The sequence below is a fragment of the Phocoena sinus genome, chromosome 13, assembly GCF_008692025.1.
Source record: "Phocoena sinus isolate mPhoSin1 chromosome 13, mPhoSin1.pri, whole genome shotgun sequence".
Taxonomy (NCBI): domain Eukaryota; kingdom Metazoa; phylum Chordata; class Mammalia; order Artiodactyla; family Phocoenidae; genus Phocoena; species Phocoena sinus.
In genome coordinates, this window is record NC_045775.1 from 53,966,585 (window position 1) to 53,984,298 (window position 17,714).

The following is a 17,714-nucleotide window of genomic DNA, read 5'->3' on the forward strand; positions in this document are numbered from 1 at the left end:
ATTTTAAACATTACCTACATTAGGCAATTAAACACATCATATACTTTAGATCTTAATTTATGCTTTGTGGATAATTTGCTTTTAACATTAGCTGTTAAATAGGCTGCAGATAATACTCTGTTAACAGTTTAATGCCATTGATGATATTAGAACCATCATTTTCATGACAGAAGAGAGAGGTAGTTAGTCTTCCCTTGAGGTATTCCTCTATAGCAGACAAGGATTCATTTACACTCCATAACTGGTAAATGCCACTGAAATTTATGCTAGTAGGAATATTCTTAATCTAAGTGTATTACTGGAAACATGCTGTTGTTCGAGAAAACTAGCCTTTTATTTCCAAAAATCCATGAGGATGGGAGACATCTATCTTTTCATCCTTGTCGTTAACTCTGTACATAAAAGATACTCAATATCATAAATCTCTCAGGGCCTAATACAGTGTTCATGGGTGTCCAAATATGTGGCTAGGTTTGTTATTTAAAATCACCTATACTGGGGCTTCCCTGGTGGTGCAGTGGTTAAGAATCCGCCTGCCAATGCAGGGGACACAGCTTCAATCCCGGTTCGGGAAGATCCCACATGCCGCAGAGCAAGTAAGCCCATGCGCCACAACTACTGAGCCTGTGCTCTAGCGCCTGCAAGCCACAGCTACTGAGCCCACGTGCCACAACTACTGAAGCCCGTGCACCTAGAGCCCACGCTCCGCAACAAGAGAAGCCACCGTGATGAGAAGCCTGCACACCACAATGAAGAGTAGCCCCTGCTCGCCACAACTAGAGAAAGCCTGTGTGCAGGAACAAAGACCCAATGCAGCCAAAAATAAATAAATAAATGTATTTATTTTTAAAAAGTTACCTATATCATGATCTCAATATTTCATATGTAGAAAAGAAAAAAGCGAGAGAAAAACGCTTTTAGAATTGTTATTAGATATATAAAAATTTTCACATAGAATTTTTATAAATTTATACAAGGAAAGTACAAATGTGGCAAACACACCCTTCCGTACTCTGCATGTGACACTGGGATTGGGTCTCTGCAAACATTTCTTTACCAGCTGCTCCTTGTTAAAATCTGACCATAAAGGGTACTAGAGGGAGACTAGAAGGCTGAGGAAGAAGGAAAGACATGCTCCTGCTCCTCCATGTTGTCTTTCTCTAGCATTACCTTCTCTTGACTTTATAGAGAAGCCAGAAAAGAAGAACACAAATGAGTCAAACGTATCTTTAAAACAGCAGTTAAGTGGAAGCACAAAGACAAAATTATTTCATGTGGAATTAAAGAAAATGTTACATGAAGTGTGTGAGTATAAAAGAGCTAGGAGACACAACTGGAAGATACGGTATAAAGAAAATTAAATTTATTCAATAATGTGTTCACCTCTTTTATCGTCCATATTTTTAAATTTTATTTATTTATTTATTTTTGGCTGCATTGGGTCTTCGTTGTGCGTGGGCTTTCTCTAGTTGCGGCGAGTGGGGGCTACTCTTGATTGTGCGCAGGCTTCTCATTGCGGTGGCTTCTTTTGTTGCAGAGTGCAGGCTCTAGGCACGTGGGCTCAGTAGCTGTGGCTCACGGGCTCTAGCGCACAGGCCAGTAGTTGTGGCGCACAGGCTTAGTTGTTCCGCAGCATGTGGGATCTTCCCGGACCAGGGCTCAAACCCATGTCCCCTGCATCAGCAGGCGGACTCTCAACCACTGCGCCACCAGGGAAGCCCTATACTGGCCTATTATTTGATTCTGTAAATTAACCTCACCCAACTCCTTAAAATCAGGGATGACATAAACATAAATGAAATGACAGTACATTTGAGAGAGAGCTGGTAGATTCAGATTGAGAGATTTTTCTGTAGACACAATTTCTCACCAACTGTGCTTTTAAAGCATAGCTTTGTGTTTAATAGATTCACCTTGTGAAATTGAGTATTCTTTATGCTATTCACTTCTGTCACCTTAACTAAGAAAATAAAGCATTTTATTGCCTCCTCTCTTCATGGACAGAGTCCAGGCCCAGGAAATTGTGCCCTTAAGAAGCATGATAATTTGTGAAGAGCCCATGCCTTTCATAATCATTTTACTAGAACTTGATGAAATTCACATGGGTGAAGTATAGAGCAGAAGACAGTACATGTTAAACAGATAATGTTGGATTTAAAAACTTTCTAGAAAAGTTACAATCTGAATAAAATAAACCTTAGGAGAGAATTGGCCTCTAAACATCCTTATACTGGTAGTGTTTCCTAAACAACAAAGAAAGATGGTCAGCAAAAACTTTTTTAAAAAAATAAAAAAACAATGGATTGTTTTTAATTATAAGAAACCATGAGGACTTCCCTGGCAGTCCAGTGGTTAAGACTTCACCTTCCAATGCAGGGGGTGCTCCTGGTCAGGGAGCTAAGATCCTACATGCCTCACAGACAAAAAAACAAAACATAAAACAGAAGCAATATTGTAACAAATTCAATAAAGACTTTAAAAATGGTCCACATCAAAAATAAATAAATACAATCTTGAAAAAAAAAAAAGAAACCATAAAGAAAGAGGAAAAAAAAACCCTACGATCCTCCTGCCAATTAAATCATATTTTACATAAAAGTAATACATACATGTTAGGAAGTCAGTGAAATGGTGTTAAATGAAAACCAAAAGCCCCTTCCTTCCCCCAAGAATAAACTCTCTTGAAAATGTGTTGTTGTTGTTGTTTTTATCCTTACAGGAAGAAAAAAGAATACAAACATTTATTTTGAAAGTTAAAAACAAAGTGAAGGGCTATATAGTGAAAAGAAATTTCGTTTACTCACCTAACTCCCACCCACTTAAACCCCATTTTTTTCTCCTTGTTGAGAGTACAGAAATATGTGATGCATAACCCAAGTATGTATGTGAATATGTGGGTGTGTGTTTGTAATCTTCCCCTTATGTACATAAATCATAGCACACTAAATACACTGTTCCACACTTTGCTTTTTTCTCTCAATATCTCTTATAGCTATGTTGATAGCAATAGTGCCACCTCATTCATTTGATCAGCTATGTAGTATTCCATTGAATGGATATACCACAATTTACACGCTTAGTCACCAGTCAATGGACTTTTACGTTCTCTTCAATCTTTTTTTTAATTTATTTTTGTAATTAATTTATTTTTATTATTAATTTATTTATTTTTGGCTGCGTTGGATCTTTGTTGCTGCATGCTGGCTTTCTCTAGTTGCAGCAAGCGGGGCTACTCTTCATTGCGGTGCGCAGGCTTCTCATTGCAGTGGCTTCTCTTGTTGCAGAGCATGGGCTCTAGGTCCATGGGCTTCAGTAGTTGTGGCTCGCGGGTTCTAGAGCACAGGCTCAGTAGTTGTGGTGCACGGGCTTAGTTGCTCCGCGGTATATGGGATCTTCCTGGACCAGGGCTCGAACGCATGTCCCCTGCATTGGCAGGTGGATTCTTAACCACGGCGCCACCAGGGAAGTCCCTCAATTTTTTACTATACTGTAAAAATGCTGTACTATTTATGTAAGTATGTTATTTCACGCATGTGCAAGTGCATACGTGGAATAAATTCTTAAAAGACAGCACAATGGATTTTTTTGACACTGTTGAATCTGATTCACTTTAAAAGCAGCAGCCTTCTGGATCCTTTAGTAATATGTATATTTAATACTATCTTAATTGGTTTTCTTCTAAACTCCCTTTTTTTTTTTTTTTTTTTTTTAAACAAGACCTTGATTAAACCAGCCATAATATTTCTCAAGGAATGTCAGCCAGGGACAAAGTCTATTAGAAGGTACCTTTCTGATATACAAACTTAAGAGCTTGGCTATGAAAAACAAAAGACAACAGAAATAGGTTCTTAGTCGTTCCTTTGAAACTGGAATAAGAATCCATGATCTTTATGATTTTTATGGCTTTAAACAACTTTAACAAAACAAGAAACATATCCATGTGTGGGTTTCCGAGTATCAGTCGGTTCTCATACAGCCTAAAAGGGTTAGTGACTCAGCAGGAGTATGTAAGCTTTGCGGTATTTTCCCATTAGTGTCACCTGGTACTTTGTGGGCTGTATTGACACTATTAGCCATACTAAAGTTTCATAAGGTTTATGATACCTACCACAAAGGATTGTGGTAAAATTAAATTACATAATACTCACATAGGTGCTTGACACTCAGTAGATAAAAGATAAATGTTATTTTTCTTCACTACTTAAACTGTGCTTAGTGAAAGAAGAAAACCATTTGATACATTGCTAAGGTACCAGCCTAGTCTAGTGGAAAATTAAACAGGGTAAAATTTTTTTAACATGAAAAAGGAAGTCTAATGTGCAAATTTGAGTCTTTTGTATACCCTTTATAGCTTATAATAAGAAATATCAAAGAAAAATAAAGATAAAAGATAATTTTAAGATTCTAGTGGCTTTGGTATTGCCAATAATGTCGATTAGTGGACAGTTTTTTTTATCCTGAAGGGAAAGAGGCCATATCACTCTACTACCTTCCTCTAGTATTACAGTTCAAATATGGTAGAATTACTTAAACACAGCAGTTCATGCACAGAAGAAAAAATTACTATAATGAAAAAGTATATGCAAATAAGGATATTAATGGTAATGTGAAAAAGAACTAAACAAAATTACAATCCGTAGAGGGATTTTACAGCTGGAAGAAACCTTTGAGATTATTTAGTAAAATCCCTTTGCATTTCTTTTTAAAGAATTGATCTAAAAAAAAAAAAAAAAAAGAAACAGAATTGATCTAATGGCAAGGATCTTTAAAGTTTAAGTATTTTTGGTTTGTTTATGAAAAACAAAATGCCTTTCTATAACACACCCAAGGAAAAGTAGGAGTGGATTAAATGAAAAAACAGATAAGTTTAGAAATGAATGCAAACCAGGAGCTTTTGCCTTGTCTCTGCTCTGCTGGCAGGTCCTCTGGGGCAGAACTGAGCTCCAGCTATTAGCACCTCACCAGGGGAGAAATTTTTAAGAACTCTCGACTAAGCCATTCACAACACAGAATAAATTCTTGCACATTACTCTAGGGGGGAAATATCTACATTGGCCATGCTTTTGCAACCCCAAGAGCTAATAATTAACCATGGTTTAATGTGTTAGTTGGGGTAATAATGTAGACCAATTGTCCTTTAACTCAGCTATCAAACTCAAAACTTTTCAGAATTTTCTTGAACTTAGAGATGGGTTGAAAGTAAGATTAGAATGATTACATTGTACTTCAAATGAAATTATGACCTCATTCCTTCATTTCATATGTATATTTACATATAAATTTTTATTTCAATCTTCTAGTGGGAAAGTAAAAACAAATATCTTAGAAACCACACCACTTTTAGACAAAACATGAAAAATTTTTTTTAAAAGGTGATTTGTTAAAAATTCTTCCTCTGTACTGTTTGTTTTCTCTTTTTTCTCATTTAGTAAAAAAAGAAAAAAAATGCATTTTATGCATTTTGCATTTCAACTACTAAATCCTTAAGGATTAAGACAGATTTAAATGAAAGAGGAGCTTATGTAAATACAACCACCTGTGAATTGGAAATGGGAACAATTTTCTTTTCTGCTCAGATACCAATGCCCTGTTGAGAAGAAGATTCTCCAAAATGCTCAAGCAAGTGCTTAGAATGAAAACAGCCAGCGTGGAGTGGAGAAGTGGGAAGCCGGGGAGGATGCTTTATTTTCTGGGAGTGATACTGCAACTTTTAAGTTAATAGCTTAAAATCTGTAACTTAGGTAGAAATGGACTTCGTTGTATTCCTTCAACACAATTCTAATTTATGATCAAGAATTTAATTGCCCGGGTGTCAGGTCTTTTTTTTTTTTTTTTTCTGAATCTATTTACTACAATTGTCTAATAGTGAGAGATTATCTCCTAGGTTCATCCCTTAGATGCTGACTGCCAGGCATGCTGAAGCAATTTCTCTTTTAATACCCCTAGGCTCTAGTTGACACAGTTCTGCATGCCCTGGGTTCACTTTTCCAAGCACAGGCACCACAGCCCTTTTTAAAATGTGTTACTCTTGAAAGAAGAGGGATAATCGTTTGGTTTTAAATTGGTTGTAAGTTGTAAGTTGTGAGGTGGGTCTATTATCCATATTAAGATGTAAAATTAAACACAACCACTATCAGGTTTCCCAGGAGGATTTTCTTTATTCTCTGATCCTTCCATTTCATTTCTTGACCACTGCCTCCTTCCCCAACCCATGTTAGTCTGCTGACCATTTGGGGGAAAAGAAAAAAGAATGAAGGGCAGAAAAGAGTTCTAAGCTGGTATCAGTCTGCTGGGTCATGGATAACTCAGATTATCCATGAAAATTATCCAAACAGCTTCCTTTAAAAAGACTAACAGAAGGAATTTCAAGGCTTGAAATGCCCATCCTCCTTCACCTCCATCTATCCACAACTCTCCTATCCTTCAAGACTTGGCTTAATTGCCACTGTCTCTATAAAGCTGCAATCTGAAGTGATTCTTCCTCCTCAAATTCCCATAGAGTTATTCAGTATAATTAACTCATTTGGCTTTGCAGCATCACCTCCCTTTGAGCTCAGACTGCTATTATTATTTACTATTCCATGGATCTATATCTTATTTCACTAGATTGTAAACCCCCAAAGGGTGGGATCTACATCTTATATTCTCTAACAGCCTAACATCATGCTTTGTACCTAGTGGACTTTTAATAATTATTGTTGATTTAAAAATAAGCATGAGGCAACTGGTTCACATGAAAAGTCCAGGACTTAGGTAAATGACACATTTGGTGAGTATTTCCATAAAAGGATAATTTTCCTGCTTTGATCTTGATTAGCCCATTTTGTTTTCTAAAACATCAGTCTCAAATACTGAATTTTCTCAGTTTCCCAAGAACAGGATCCTAATAGACAGTCTTTAATTCAAACACAAAGCTCATTCATTCTCAACTTTCCTCAGGATTTTCATGATCTAAAGTCACAATAGTCATGATATTCAAGGAGCATTTAGCTGACAATTTTTATATCCTAGTCAATGACTTTTGTACTTTAAAAATACTGAAAATCATAACTATAATGTTATATTCTGTATACAAGCTTCTTGCACTATAAAATAGGAGGATCTTTCTATTTTAGACCAACAAAAGGTAGAGTTTTTTTCCCTCTCACTAGAAAAAATTGCTACTATTTTCTACTCTTTTAACTCTCAAAACAAAATGAACATCATGTAGTTAATTATATCTACTCAGTAAAAGATAGTAATGATAAATGTAAGAAATCAGAATATGCCACCCCCAAATATGCCACTCTGGCATAAGAGCTGAAGGCAACTGAGAAAAAGCAGACTCAGGATGAGCTCTCTGCCATCCTCCAGCTACCTGAAAACAGATCATAAATTCCCCTTGTGAAGGTGTCCCTCCCCCACCCCACTTCCCAGACCAGGAGGGGAACAACCACCTTATCACCAAAGACAATATGACACCAAGAAAAAGTCTACACAAACAAATCTTACTAACTAGCCCTTATCTACTATTAGTTCCCTGCATATATGCCTTCCTACAATTTACTGCCCCTACAGCCCCAAGGTTCCTTTCCATTATCTTGTCACTTCTCTTTAAATTTACCCTCCTTTGTCCAAACAGTATAAAAGCCTGCAAGCCTAGCTGTTTCCTTAAGGGTTTTCTCTTCTCTCTATGAAGTCCCCAGGGCCAGGTAAAACTTGTAACATCAAATAAATCCCTATGCCTTTTCTCCTCTTAACCTGCCTGTTGTCAGTTTATTTCACAGAACCAGCCAGAGAACCTAAGAGGGTAGAGGAAAATTTTCCTCCCCCGTATATACATATTTTGATAGTGAACATAAAGCATGGGCTCCAGGCTAGACATTTACAACTAGCCTCCTGTTTATATTTCTTGAGGCAAGAAATAGATGGGCTCCAGGTTAGATATTTACAGCCAGCCTCCTGTTTACACTTCCAGATAAAAATAACAACAGGAACAGGGTAAATAGCTGGACTTTGTCTCTGGTGGACACTTTAAGATAAGAGTAAATGGCAGGGACAGAGAGGAGCTGAGTCCTGCCCAGATAAAAGATAAAGAGACCACATATTTCTCATTCTTGAGGTCAAGGAGACCTCCCCGACTACACATGCACAGAAAAGCTACTTGGGGGTCAAAAAGGAAGGGGCACTACCCCATAATAGGTGATGCCAAGCCTCCCACAGGTCTTTGCGCTGGAATCCATCTTGGCAAAAAGTTATGCACGCATGTTGCAGAGGGTCCTAGGGCAGGTCAGGTGTGGAAAAAGAAACAAGAAAATTAGCCAAAGGTAGGGCTTCCCTGGTGGCGCAGTGGTTGAGAATCTGCCTGCCAATGCAGGGAACACGGGTTCGAGCCCTGGTCTGGGAGGATCCCACATGCCGCGGAGCAACTAGGCCCGTGAGCTACAACTACTGAGCCTGCGCATCTGGAGCCTGTGCTCCGCAACAAGAGAGGCCGCGAAAGTGAGAGACCTGCGCATCGTGATGAAGAGTGGCCCCCGCTCGCCGCAACTAAAGAAAGCCCTCGCACAGAAACGAAGACCCAACACAGCCAAAAATAAACAAATAAATAAATTAATTAAAAGAAAAGAAAATAAGCCAAAGGTAAACAAAGAGCCAGAAGAACTGCCCTACCTAAATGATTTAACCAAGGGGTCCCCAACCCCTGGGCCGTGGACCGGTACTGGTCTGTAGCCTGTTTGGAACCGGGCCACACAGCAGGAGGTGAGCGGCGGGCCAGTGAGTGAAGCTTCATCTGCTCTCTATCGCTCCCCATCGCTCGCATTACCGCCCGAACCACCAACCCCTTCGCCACCAGCCCCCAGTCCGTGAACTCTTCTACAAAACCGGTCCCTGGTGCCAAACAGGTTGGAGACCGCTGATTTAACCGCCTCTTTACTGCACTCCTCCTCATTACGGAGGATGCCCACACCCTTTTCTCTCAGCATGTGTATCTCTGCTTTGCTTCTGTCTTAATTAAACAAACTGTTTCTCTGTGTGCTCTCCCACTTGTTGTGCTCTATCTCTAATAATAAACTTTGTACCTGTTTTTATCACTTTTGCCTCCTTGAAACATTCTTGCTTTCAAATGGCGCAAGAGTCAGGGGAAACTTTGCTTCTAGCCTCTAGTCCTTTCTGGTCTAGTGACTAGGATTCCTGGTTTTTATCCAGGCTACCCAGGTTCAATTCCTGGGCAGGGAACTAAGATCCTGCTTTGAGCCACGGCTCACTCTGTCTCCTCCAGATCAGAAACAGCTTCTGACCGTTCTATTTATGAATTTAGGAACAGAAACAACAACAGAGCTCATTTTTAAAAATTTATTTAAAAGGCATAAATGTCTAAAAAATAAAGTCCTTGGAAAAATAAAATCTACCAAAGGGGGGGAGGGAAGGCATAAATGTCAGCTGAGGAAAAAGTAAGACAGGAAGATGTTAAAATAAGGAGAGAGATTTCAGTCTAAGATTCAAAAAAATTTTTGCTAAGCTTCTGTTCTGTTAGGGAATTCAGAGCTATAAATTTAAGCTTCATTTGGTTTAGGGGAATTCAGTTTTTCCATACAAAGGAGCAGCTCTCAATTTAACACCTAGGTACGTGGCCTAAGGAAGTTGATAAACAAAGCCCTTTGCAATAGCTGCCCACCTTTTAATTCATTATTTATTTATTTATTTTTGGCTGTGTTGGGTCTTTGTTGCTGTGCGCGGGCTTTCTTTAGTTGCGGGGAGTGGGGGCTACTCTTCGTTGTGGTGCGCGGGCTTCTTGCTGCGGTGGCTTCTCCTGTTGTGGAGCATGGCCTCAGTTGCTCTGCGGCACGCGGGATCTTCCCGGACCGGGGATGGAACCTGTGTCCCCTGCACTGGCAGACGGATTCTCAACCACTGAGCCACCAGGGAAGCCCTGCCCACATTTTTAGTAGAAAATCATAGGAGTCTGGGAGGAGGGCGCATCCTTTGACAATGGTTTAGCGATCACTTGGATTAAGTTGGAAAACACTAATGACCTGCAAGGTCTCTCCTAAAAAGCCCAGACCCAGGACCAGAATACAGAACACTGCATCTCAGAGCTGGAACAGGCCTCACTGATGCTTAGTCCAGTGGTCCCAAACTTGGACTCAACTAGAAGCTTCAAAAAAAAAAAAAAAAAACAACCCTCAGGACTTCTGTTTCCAGAAAAGTGAAGTAGACGTTATTTTCTCTATTCCTCCCTCTAGGTATAACTTAAAACCCTGAACATCATATATAAAATAAACATTAAAAGGCTCTGAAAAGTTGAGAGAAGAAGGCAGACTGGATAGGGAGTTCAGGCCCCCCAAGGAAAAACATGCTGCTGAGTTCCCTGGGTTTGGTTTGGTTTGTTTGTTTGTTTTTGCCTTATGCATTGCAGAAGGCAATGACCTGGAAATGTCAATAAGTGCAGACAAAAAAGCTTCTACATAAGCTGCTCTCTCTAGCCAAAGAAGCAGCCTGGCAAGAGAAAAAACCTCCAGGCAATAAGCTGCTCTCTCTAGCCAAAGAAGCAGCCTGGCAAGAGAAAAAACCTCCAGGCAATAAGCTGCTCTACTCCAGCCAAAAACCACGGAAAAGAACTGTGGCCCTACTACCACCCACACCCGCAAATGCCAAGTGGGGAGCCTAGAGTTCCACTCAGGCCATGCTCTAAAGATACATCCTAACCCCACCACTCGGGTGCTATCAGAAAAGGCTAAGTACGATTCCAGGACTTTCATCCCCATAGGGATAGGCAGTTTGGGGCTATCTCCATGGTATCAGTGGAGACTACATGGGGAGTCTGGACCTCCACCCCACAAAGCAGCAGTCAGGCAACCCTCCTCCACTTCCATGTTACGGTGGTGTCAGAGGAGGGTTAGTGGGGGATCAGGACTTGTATCAGCAATAAGAAGGCCAGTCCCCTCTTGGTGCCAGTAGAGGCAATAATGAGGCACTCCTACCCCTTCCAGCCAGGGAACTATTAGCGGAAGCTTAGTGGGGAGCTGGAATTCCACCCTCACCCAGCAGTACAAGTAGTTTCCCCCACACTCCAGTTGGGTGTCAACATAGGCTGAGGAAGAGACCTAGATGTCTACCCCCAGCTGACAATAATGAGGTGGTACTCCCCTCTTCCTCTGCCAGAGTGCTATCAGAGAAAGCCAGCTAAAACAAAAGATTTAAGTAAGACTCAGAGTAAGATTTAAGATCTCATAATATAATAATCAAAATGTCCAGGTTTCAATTGAAAATCTCTTGTCATACCATGAACCAGAAAGATCTCAAATTATATAAAAAAGACGAAAGATGCCAACACTGAGATGACAGAAATATTAGGATTATCTGACAAGGATTTTAGACAGCCATTATAAAAATGCTTCAATGAGCAACTATAAGCATACTTGAAACAAAGGAAAAAATAGAAAGTCTCAGCATAAGTAATGTCTATATAATGTAATACCTATAACAACCACTAAAAAGCTATAACAAAGAGATACACTCAAAAACTGTAAATTAAAATGAGTTTCTACAAAATGTTCAAATAACCCACAGGAGGGCAAGAAAAAGAAAACAAAAACAAAATCCAGAGAGAACAAACAGAAAATAAAAATAAAATGGCAGACTTGAGCTCTAATATATTAATAATTTCAGTAAATGAGAATGGTCTAGATATACCAATTAAAAGACAGAGATTGACAGAAAGAATTAAAAAAACATGACCCAACTATACACTGTCTACAAGAAATTCACTTCAAATATAATCAAAGAGACAGGTTGAAAACAAACCAAAACAATAGAAAAAAGAGATATCACACAAATATTAATCAAAGGAAAGCAGGAGTGTCTATGTTAATATCAGATAAAGTATAGACTTCAGAACAAAGAAAATTACCAGATCAGAGAAGTGCCTTACATAATGATAAAAGGATCATTTCACCAAGAAGACATAGCAATCTTAAATGTGTATACACCAAACAACAGAGCTGCAAAATATGAGAAGCAAAAACTGGTAGACTTGAAAGGACAGAGAGGCAAGTATACAATTACAGTTGGAAACTTCAACATCCCTCTCTCAACAAGTAGACAGAAAATTAGCAGGATATAGAAGAACTCAACAACATCAAACAACAGGATCTAATTGACATTTAGTGAACACTCCACCCAGCAAAAGCAGAAAACACATTCTTTTCAAGTGTCCTTGAATATTCCCAAGATAGACCATATTCTGGGCAATAAAGCAAAGCTAAACAAATTTTGAAAAATTGAAATCATGTAGAGTATATTCTCTGACCATGATGGAATAAAATTAGAAATCAAAAATGGAAAGGTAACAGAAATTCTCCAAACACTTGAAAACAACATGAAAATACAGCATATCAAAAATTGTTGGACACAGCTGAAGCAGAGCTGAGGGAAAATTTTATAGCACTAAGTGCATACATTAGAGAAAAGGAAGAATCTCAAATCAAATATTTAAACTCTCACCTCAAAAACCTAAAAAAAGAAGGAGGGAGGAAAAAAGCAGAAGGAAGAAAATATTAAAGATCAGAGCATAAATCAATAAAATCAAAAATAGAAAAATAGGGCTTCCCTGGTGGCGCAGTGGTTGAGAATCTGCCTGCCAATGCAGGGGACACGGGTTCGAGCCCTGGTCTGGGAAGATCCCACATGCCGCAGAGCAACTGGACCTGTGAGCCACAATTACTGAGCCTGCGCGTCTGGAGCCTGTGCTCCGCAGCAAGAGAGGCCGCGACAGTGAGAGGCCAGCTCACCGCGATGAAGAGTGGCCCCCGCTTGCCACAACTAGAGAAAGCCCTCACACAGAAACGAAGACCCAACACAGCCATAAATAAATAAATAAAAATATTAAAAAAAAAAAAAAAAAGAAAAATAGAGAAAACCAATGAAATAAAGAACTGTTCTGTGAAAATATCAATAAAATTGACAAACCTCTAGCATGACTGACACAGAAAAAACAGAGGGAAGACACAAATTACTAATATTTGTAATAAAACAAGGATATCACTGTAGACTCTACAGACACAAATAATACTAAGTGAATACTAAAAACAACTCTACATTCAGAATCTTGACAACTTAGGTGAACTAACACAACTCACATAATATGAAATAGATAATCTGAATCACCCTATAACTATTAAAGAAATTGAATTCATAATTTCAAAGCTTCTAAAATAGAAATCTCCAATCCCAGATAGTTTTTCCAGAGATTTTTTTAAAATGTTTAAAAGAATTAACACTCATTCTACACAATCTCTTCCAGAAAACAGAAGAGGAGGAAACACTTCTCAATTAATTTTATGAAGTTAGCACTACTCTGATAGCCAAAATAGACAAAGAAAAAAAAAGAAAGAAAGAAAACTATAGGCCAACATCTCTCATGATTACAGATGAAAAAATAGTTTATAAAATTGTAACAAATAGAATTCATCAATATTTGAAAAGAACTATACATTATGACTAAGTGCAGTTTATTCCAGGAACCTAAAGGTGTTTCAATATTTGAAAATCAATCAGTGTACTCTATCACAGTAACAGGCTAAAGAAGCAAACCACATAATCATATTAACTGATACAGAAAAAAATTTGGACTAGATTCAACACTCATTCATGATTTAAAACTCTTAGAAAAATAGGAACATTAAGGGCAAAAAAAAAAAAATCTACAGCTAACATACTCAATGGTGAAATAATGAGCACTTTCTGTTATGAACTGAACTGTGTCCCCCAAATGCATATGTTGAAGATGTAACCCCCCAGTACCTCAGAATTTGACTCTATTTGGACACTGGGCCTTTAAAGAGATAATTAAGTTAAAATGAGGCTCTTAGGGTGTCTGATTGGTGTTCTCATAAGCAGAAGGAGATTAGGACACACAGAGAGACACCATGGGTGTGCATACACAGAGGAATGACAGTGTGAAGAGACAGCAGGAGACCAGGCCAGCCATGTGCAAATCAAAGAGAGCAGACTCAAAGGAAACCAAACCTGCTGACACTTTGATCTCACATTTCTAACTTCCAGAACTGTGAGAAAATCAATTTCTTTTGTTTTAGCCACCATTCTGTGGTATTTTGTTATGGCAGCCCTAGAAAACTAGTACACTTTCCCTTTAAGATCAGAAAAGGGCAAGGATATCTGTTCTCTCCACTCTTAACATAGTGCTGGAAGTTCTAGCCAGTGCAGTAAGGCAAGAAAAGGAAATAAAATGTATACAGATTGGGAAGGAAGAAATAAAACCTCTGTTCTTGCCCATGATATGAATGCCTATGTAGAAAATCCCAAGGAATCTACAAAAAGTATCCTAGAATTAATAAGTGATTTCAGTAAGGTCATAATATACAAGGTCAACATATAAAAATTAGTTGTATTTTCATATACTAACAATGAATACATTGACATCAAAATTTAAAATGCCATACCATTTATAATCTGTCAAAAAAAAGAGATACTTAAGTGTGAATCTAACAGAACATTTATAGGACTTTTGCACTGAAAACTACACAGTGCTGATGAAAGAAATCAAAGAAGATCTAAATAAATGGATAGACATACTGTGTCATGGATTGGAAGATATGAAATAGTAAAGATCTCAATTCTCTCCAAATTGGTAAACACAATTCCTATCAAAATCCCATTAAAGGGGGTTTCCCTGGTGGCGCAGTGGTTGAGAGTCCGCCTGCCAATGCAGGGGACACAGGTTCGTGCCCCGGTCCGGGAAGATGCCACATGCTACGAAGCGGCTAGGCCCGTGAGCCATGGCCGCTGAGCCTGCACGTCCAGAGTCTGTGCTCCACAACAGAAGAGGCCACAACAGTGAGAGGCCTGTGTACCACACACACACAAAAAAATCCCATTAAGATTTTTTTGTGGATATAGGCAAGATTATTCTAAGATTTATTATTCAAAAGAACCAGAATAACTAAGAAGAGTACAGAAGGAGAAAACATTCTATTTGATTTTAATACGTATAGCTAGAGTAATCAGGCTAACAAGGACTGGTGCAGGGTAAACATATATAAATGGAACAGAATAGAAAACCCAGAAATAAATCCATACAAATATGTTCAACTCAATTTTTTTAGTTTTTTTAAAATTTTTATTTTTTATTGAAATATAGTTGGTTTACAATGTTCCAGGTATACAGCAAAGTGATTCAGTTATATGTATATATATATATATATATATATTCTTTTTCAGATTCTTTTCCATTATAGGTTATTACAAGATATTGAATATACTTTCCTGTGCTATACAGTAGGACCTTGTTGTTTATCCATTTTATATATGGTAGCCTGCACCTGTTAATCCCAAATTCCAAATGTATCCCTCCCCACCTTTCCCCTTTGGTAACCATAAGTTTGTTTTCTATGTCTGTGAGTCTGTTTCTGTTTTGTAAATAAGTTCATTTGTATCATTTTTTTAGATTCCACTCTGTGATATCATATGATATTTGTCTTTGTCTGACTTACTTCACTTGGTATGATAATCTCTAGGTCAATCCATGTTGCTGCAAACGGCATTATCTCATTTTTTTTTATGGCTGATTATAGCAGCTTTATTCATAATAGACCCAAACTGGAAAAAATCTAGATGTTCTTTACCAGGTGAACAGTTAAACATATTGTGGTACATCTGTACCGTGTGATACTACTCTACAATAATAAGTAATAAACTACTGATACATGAAACAACCTGGATAAATTTCCAGAGGATTATGTTGAGTGAAAAAAACCAATCTCAAAAGATTACATGCTGTATGATTCCATTTATATAATATTCTTGAAATGATAAAATCATAGACATGGAGAACAGATTAGTAAGTTGACAAATAGTTCCTAAAGCTCACAATGAGATTGCATCAGTTTCCTACCAGCCAGAGTGGAAAGACCTTGCTGAATATGTGGGAAGTTTAATAGAGACCCCAGATTGGTCAAACCTCAGTAGTGGGGCTAAAGTCAACATACATGGTAACCTTAGACATGTCCTAAGAAAACCTTCAAAGCAAGGCTGGAAAAGATCAAGCTAATCTGCAAATAACTTCCTACCAGAACAAAGTCAAACACTGTTTACAGGTACAAAACAATATCTCACACTCAGTAATGTGAAATTTAAGTCCAACATCCAGTAAAAAATCACTAGACATTCAAATTACACAGGAAAATGTGACCCATAACCCAGAAAAAAAAAATTGGTTGATAGGAACAGACCCAGAAATGACAGATGATGAAGTTAGTAGACAAGAACTTTAAAAGAACTATCAGAAGTAATATAAACGTGCTCATTGTTCTCTATTGGTCTGAGTAGTGGTCTACATCTCCATTGCGCTGAACACAGCAATTGCTTCACATTATAACTCTTATTTTGACTCTTTGTTAAAAACAAAAATAACCCAACCAAGTGTGTTTTAAATGGCTTGGATAGAGTTGCTTCATATATACCCTGCAATAGTGGAAGGACAGTGTCCAAGGTCCAGATGATCTCTGCCCTGGATAATCTCTGTGCAATGTCAAAATGTATTACTGGAAAAGGACAGAGTGGGTGGTTTAAGAAAGTCCTTCCTGGGATGTGCCAGCTGTTTTGCAGCCACATACTTTTCTGCTCCATCTCTGTGATGGGGTAATCTGCCCTATGTACTGACTATGCAGAAAGGTCACTTGGATCCAATAGTGAGAGAAAGTGGCTTCATAGGACAGATAGCAGAGAATATAAAAGAGGAAACCAAAACAGAATTGAGTATTTTGATTGAATTGAGCATTTCTTTTTATTTTATTTTAATATTTTTAAAATGTTTTATTTATTTACTTATTTTTGGCTGCGTTGGGTCTTTGTTGCTGCACGTGGGCTTTCTCTAGTTGTGGCGAGTGGGGGTTACTCTTCCTTATGGTGCGCGGGCTTCTCATTGCAGTGGCTTCTCTTGTCATGGAGCACAGGCTTAGTTCCTCCGCGGCATGTGGGATCTTCCCCGACCAGGGCTCGAACCCGTGTCCCCTGCATTGGCAGGCGGATTCTTAACCACTGTACCACCAGGGAAGGCCCTGAATTGAGTACTTCAACCAAAAGGAAACTTTTAAAATATTGATTATCCTGTTTATTATAAAATCAGGACACTGGAAATACAACTTAGTAATGTCCAAAGGCAGGGGTTAGCTACACTTCCTTCAAACGCTCAAATAACAATAATTTGCACCCCCCAATCCTGTGTAATGGCAGAAAGTCCAATGGTTTACTGGGTTCTCTGATCTGAGTGTTTCCAGGAATCCCTGGGAAATGCTGATATGTTCCACAAGGCTGAAGTGCTTTTCGTTGATCATCTCAGGCAACTGGCTCACTATGACCCACTGCTTCTCTCTCTTCAGACCTCCTCTCACTAACTTTCACATTCAGCTGGGCTGCTGAGGACAACATCATCTCAAATGGATGAGTCTGTGCCAAAAAAAACTAAGCCTGACCTCACTTGACTGAAAAATTCAGGACAACAGAAAGAAATTACAATGCTCATGAGAAAAAAAATAAAACTAGATATAGTGGACTACATGGTGGCCCCCCAAAACACAAGTCCTAATCCCTGGAACCTGGGTCTTTACAGATGTAATTTTAAGTTGAAGATCTTGAGAGGAAAAGCTTATCCTGGATTATCTAGATGAGCCCTAAACTTATCACATGTATTCTTATAAGAGAAAGGGAGATTA

General features: G+C 38.5%; 1 protein-coding gene across 2 annotated transcripts in view; it reads right to left on the reverse strand.

Moving 5' to 3' along the window:
• Window positions 1–17,714, reverse strand: part of WDPCP (WD repeat containing planar cell polarity effector) — a 518,809-nt gene that overhangs the window by 436,545 nt on the left and 64,550 nt on the right. The window lies entirely within an intron of this gene.